Here is a 6,273-nt window from a genome sequence, read left to right as displayed (position 1 = left end):
GTTGTTTGGTGGGTCCAGGCTGGATTCGAACCTGTCACCTTAGGTGTATGTGGCTGGCGCCTTAGCCACTTGAGCCACAGGCACCGAGCTGTGTCCAAAGCTCTTAATAGTACCAGTACCTGACAGAGACAAAATTGCTATAAGCAAAAATATCTAAGGTAGATAATGTTTACCTAAACTCAAACTCTGACCCATATTCATCATCACTCTTCATAATAATGGACTTTGGGTGGTCAATGGTCACAAGATAAAGGAAAGTCAGGCTGTCTTTAACTTCTTTATGTTGTCTAAGAACAACAGTCTAGATAATAGAGCACTGGGTAAGGCAGTGATTTTCAACTGGTGTGCTGTGAGAGGTTCTTATGTGTCATGAAATTTTTTTAAGATAATTAAATTATTTTTGAGATAACTTCAAAGCACAGTAAGTATATTCTTCTTTTAACTTGTTTTTGATCAACATAATTTAAGGGTGCTACAGAAGTATAACTACAGGTTCAAGTGTGCCATGAGATAAGTAAGGTTGAAAAACACTGGCTTGAGGCAATGAATAGAGAACAAGGTATTTATCCTAAAATATTTGACCAAGGTTTATTCCTGATAGCTTACTCCAAATTTCCTTTCATTCATAACAAGTACTGAGAAGTTGTGAGTTATTAACATTATTAAATTTACATAGAGGTTTTCTTTCATGCTTCAAAGATAATCCAATCATCTTTCAGTTCCACCAACTAATATTAATTGCCTATACCTTGTTTAAAAGTTTGTCTAAGTAGTAAAGGCTCCAAAGATGGATCCAGTTCTTCACCAACATTTTCTAATAGAAGTGGATTTCCAAACTGAATACAGTTTTCCAATGTTCTCATGTAGTCTGAATCTGATAGCTTAATAACACTAAGCTGATTTTCTTTCTCAGAGTTTTTGATCCACTTATTGGCTTGACCCTGGGGGTCAATCATTAAAGGCCTAAAATAGAATAAGAGAAATTCTGAGGAATACATAAATGGTGAGGCTTCTTTAAAGTTATATAATATAAATATTAAACATCACTATCAACTGCAAAAATACAAAATATTTCACATACATTATCAGGATTAATATTCATAAAAATCCTGTGAGAAAAAAGTTAAAGTTTTATTTTCTTTTTTTTTTTCACATAAAGAAGAAATTCAATCTCAGGGAGAACTCTACCCAAGGTTCCAATGTTCCACAATTAGTTCAATGTTAGGAGAAGTAAAACCTGTGAACCTGTGAGCTCTCTGCTCTTTCCAATATGGCACATTATCTTCACGGTAACTTTAATACATACGACTTGCTAACATAGCATGAAAAACAATACTATAAAATATTTGATGCAAATTTAAAACATGAGAACCTCTATCCTATGGAGCATACAGCCTAGATCCCTCACATGCACGGTTTACAGGAGAGCTCGTGATCCTGTGAGAATCTAATGCTTCTGCAGATCTGACAGGAAGCAGAGCTCAGGTGGTGATGAGAACACTGGAGAGCAGCTATAAATGTAGATGAAGCTTTGCTTGCTCATCTACCACTCACCTCCTGCTTGCAGCATGGTTCATAAAAGGCCATGGACTGGTACTGGTCCATGGCCTGAAGGTTGGGGACCACAGCTATAAAGGATTTCCTTAGTTTATGGGCAGAACCACAAACTAGGAGTCAAATGTGGTATTTATTTGAGATCTATTTAGGATTTTTTTCTAATTAATATAGTAAAGACTTAGGGTACAAGAATATATAATTCACAGTTCAGAAATTTAAAACATGATGTGCTTTCCCCCTTCTTCAGGGATGATGCTGACTGTCCTAGGTTTCTTTTGTATTCAGTAGAATACATTAAATTTTCTTTAAAAAAAAACCCAGCAGGCTTGGCGCCCATAGTATAGTGGTTACGGCACCAGCCACACACACCAAGGTTGGCAAGTTTGAACCCAGCCCAGGCCAGCTAAAAAAACAACAATGACAACTGCAACAAAAAAAATAGCTGGGCGTTGTGGTAGGCGCCTGTAGTCCCAGCTACTTGGGAGGCTGAGGCAAGAGAGTCTCTCAAGCTCAGGAGTTGGAGGTTGCTATGAGCTGTGATGCCACAGCATTCTACCAAAGGAGACATAGTGAGATTCTGTCTCAAAAAAAACAAACCTCCAAACAAAAAAACAAATAGCAAAGGAGAGTTTTTGTCCTATGTCAGTTCAGCTTTCTCAGATATCCCCTTTCTATCCTACTGCTTGTAGAGCCAAAATCTCCTTTTGCCTAAGAATAAGCCCTTTAATCTACTCCCAGATAACTGTTATTATATTTTATTTCTTTCCCAAAAGATAAAACTAGCTGACTGTTGGTTTTCTTTCTTAGCTCAAATTGTGCTGAAATCCTACCTAAACCACAAAAAGGTTCAGACTTGAGATAAAAATCTAATTTTCCTACAACAGCAAACAGAGCAAAGGCATTCTGCAAATGACAAAATTATTTTTGCATACAACTCTTAAAAATTGCCAAACTTAATAGAAATTATGAAGAGCAAGCACAATGATTCATTAATAGTAAACTACTGTCCCAGCAGCATGACAGGCTATCTAACCTAAAAGTCCTTCTTCTACCAACTACTGATGGGTAGAAGAGGACAATTTTTTAAGTGGATAGTGAATTGAGGTATGCATTTAAAAGAGACAGACATATATAACATATACATACGGAAAAATATAGGTACCAGAAACAGACAAAACTGAAATCCTGAACAATTGTGTGAGCTGAACTGACAGTGAGACTTGGGGAGAGTGTGTATCCGATAACCTAAGGCCTCACTGGGGGTCTATATGTGGCAGAAGGCTGGAATTGACAACCTTGCCTTAAGGTGAAGCCCACAAAAGGCTTACTTAAATCATGGATAGAAAAGTTCCAACCCTATGCATAAAGACAAAAAAAAAAAATGTTTTGAATTATGTCTTATCTCTGGCTGAGAAAAAAGTGTCCCCTGAGAATATGTAGCTTACATAGGTTTAGGCTATAAATTTATACTCTCTACATGACTGAAGAAACTCCAAGCTGGAATTAAAATATTTTTGAAAAGTAATACTCCTGGGAATCCTGGGAGAAATAAAGGCAGAACACACATTGCAGCTGAGAGAAGGACAAAAGAAGACCTCAACCCCTAAGGTAAAGGCAGAAAAATGTCTTGGCCAAAACATTAAAACTTTACCTACCATTACTAAGTAGAGATCTGCTACTCCCAGGGGAGTATCAGGAAATGTTAGCTCAAGATCAACTGTAGCTAGAAGGCAGAATCTGTCTATCATGGGAAGGTGGGGCAAACTACCTTCAACTGAAGAATAAAAATGTAGAGAAAGACATTCTCTGTGGCATGAGCATTCAGGAATGGTTGAAAGCTGAAGGTAAAACTCTACACTGAGAAAAACACTCTAGATCCACAGCCCCTGTTCTAAGCTTGGACCCACAGCTAGATGAATTTGAAATGTCTGGTCTCCCGAACTTTAGCATAGCAACAACAAAACCCAAACCCAGCTCTACTCATCGTTGGATTGACTCAAACCTCTGTACAAATGACATGACAGAAAAAGAAGCATGCTTTTTCAAAGAATAAATACTATTTAGTTCATATCTGTTGTTAGACCCATAATATTCAGCAGTCAAATATTATGAGATATCTTAATAAGCAAGAAAAACACCAAACATTCTCAAGAGACAATGAAACTAACAGGAACACACCCATAGATGACACAAGTGTTAGAAATGTAAATTTTAAAAATAACTATAATGAAATTATTTAAAAAATTAGTAGAAAATGTGGACAACGTGCCTGAAGAGATGATCTTCAGCAGAAAGATGGAAACTATACAAAAAAGTTAAATGGAAATACTAGAAATAAAAAAATATGTCAAATCTAAAGAATTTCTTTCTAGGCTATGGATAGACAACACAATTGAGGAGAGAATCATTCAATATAGTTATTAAGATGGTTAAGCAAAATTACTCAGGCTGATGCTCAAAAAGAAAAAAGAGTGACGAAAAGCAGAATGGTGCTTGCTTTGGTAGCATGTGTACTAAAATTGGTATGATACAGAAAAGATTAACATGGCCCCTGGGCAAAGATGACACACAAATTCATGATGCATTCCATATTTTTAAGTTCTAATTTCAACAGTAGTGTAAGGTGACTATAGTTAACAACAATGTATTGTATATCTCAAAGTAGCTAGAAGAGAAGACTTGAAAAGTTCTTAACACACACAAATGATAAATACTCAATGTGATGGATACTCCAAATACCTTGACTTGATCAATACACATTCTATGCATTTAACAAAATATCATATGTAGCTCCATAAACATATAAAATATATGTATCAGTAAACAGTGATAGGCATTAAAAAAACTAAAAAAACAAGGTGGTGCCTGTGGCTCAAGGAGTAGGGTGCCGGCTCCATATGCCAGAGGTGGTGGGTTCAGACCCAGACCTGGCCAAAAAAACCAAAAAAAACAAAAAACCCTAAAAAACAAAAAAAGAAAAGAAGGCAAAAGCAGACTGGGGCATCAGATAGCTATGAGACAATATCAAACAGACTTGAAGACTGGCACTAGAATCTCAAAAAGAGAAGATGGAGAAAATAAGGTAGATTTCAGTTTAGAGAACCCCAGTCAGGATGCATACTAAGATGAAAAGGCACACACACATACATGTATGTAGCTGCATACCTCAAACTGCTGAAAACAAAAGATTGAAAAATGTGAAGGTTGCCAGAGGGGGAAAAAAGATACATTATATAAGAGAAACTAAAATAAGCTCAGAGTAGATTCTCATCAGATTAAGCAAGCCAGAGCAACAGCTTCTTCATCTTAAAAGAAAAAAAAAGTAAAAATAACCATTAACCCAGGATTTTAAACCCAGCAAAAAATATCATTCAAAATGAAGATGAGAGGGGGCAGAGCAAGATGGCAGACTAGAGACAGCTCCTTGCTGACTACTCATGGTAAAACAGGGAAAAGGGAATGTCAGCCACCTCTGGCTAGGGGAATCTGCAAAGAAACATCACTCTGGGGGCAAAGTGAAGCAGCAGGAGACTTCAGGAGCCAATAAGGAGGTCTGTGGCTAAGGAAATCTGATGCAGAAGAAGGTGCTTGGTATAGGCAGAGGCTGGCTGGCTCTCCCACAGAGGGCTGGAGATGGGGAAAGGCTGCCCAGCAGTATTTTGATTTTGGACTAGGCTGCTCACTGGAACAGTGTTAGACTAGAATGTCCAACGGAGGGGTTCAATGTCTGGTGGGGTAGTTCTCACATCATGTTTGTTGCTAGCAGGGTGACGCCATTGTGGGAAGATCACATATGCAGGAGGAACAGTCTGCCAGGGTCTTAGTGCACAGCTAGCTCTGGTGTACCTATTGAGCTTGAGGAGCCATCCTCAGGGTGAGCTGAGTGGGCCTAACATCCCCCAAGAGGCCTGCTTTGTTGTCAGGGGCACACTGTCTGATGGGCCTGCTGGGAATCTGGTGAGAGCTTTGGGACCCCAGCACTATGGAGATTGAATGCTGATGAAATGAATAGGCCCAGAGTGAGGGCAAAGAAGTTAGGAAGACAAGATCCGATCTCCTTTGCAGTAAGAGTGGATTCTGACCTCCATCAAATACAGTAAACCCAGCATGTGTTCTGTCTCCTAGCACCACACCACCACCTGGTGTCCAGGCAGTATTTTGCAATACACATGCAGACACACTGTTTTACATTTTTTGCTTTTTTTTTAAATTTTTCCTTAGTTTTTCTTTTCTTTTCTTCTCTTTTTTGTTATTGTTTGTTTAGTTTTTTTTTTTTTTTAGTTTGGTTGTATTCTTATTTTTTCAGTTTTACTTTTTTCTTGTTTTGTCTTGCACAGTGCTGCATTTTATTTTATTTTATTTTATTTTTTATTGTTTGGGATTCATTGAAGGTACAAAGAATTAGGTTACACTGATTGCAAAGTCCCTCTTATAATTGTGTCCCACCCCAAGAGGTGTGCCATACACTGTGACCCCCATTCCCTTCCCTCCTTCCCTTTCCACACTTATTCCTTCCCCTCCCCCTTCCCCTTATATTAGCTCATCTACCGCCTTCATACTGGAATAGAGTACATTGGATTCTTGCTTTTCCATTCTTGTGATGCTTTACTAAGAAGAATGTGTTCCACCTCCATCCAGGTTAATACAGAAGATGTAAAGTCTCCATCTTTTTAAATGTCTGAATAGTATTCCATGATATACATATACCACAGCCTG

The 6,273-nt window shown here is 38.0% G+C and overlaps 1 non-coding gene across 1 annotated transcript; it reads left to right on the top strand.

The window, feature by feature from the left end:
- The first annotated feature begins 4,046 nt into the window (after positions 1-4,046).
- LOC111723787 lies at positions 4,047-4,153 on the top strand. Its single transcript, XR_002772256.1, has one exon. It is a non-coding gene; the product is annotated as a U6 spliceosomal RNA (small nuclear RNA).
- Positions 4,154-6,273: the final 2,120 nt, after the last annotated feature.

The sequence above is a fragment of the Otolemur garnettii genome, unplaced genomic scaffold, assembly GCF_000181295.1.
Source record: "Otolemur garnettii isolate 467f Iridium unplaced genomic scaffold, OtoGar3 scaffold00015, whole genome shotgun sequence".
Taxonomy (NCBI): domain Eukaryota; kingdom Metazoa; phylum Chordata; class Mammalia; order Primates; family Galagidae; genus Otolemur; species Otolemur garnettii.
The sequence above is the reverse complement of the archived record's forward strand: the minus strand, read 5'-3'. Positions and strand labels throughout refer to the sequence as shown.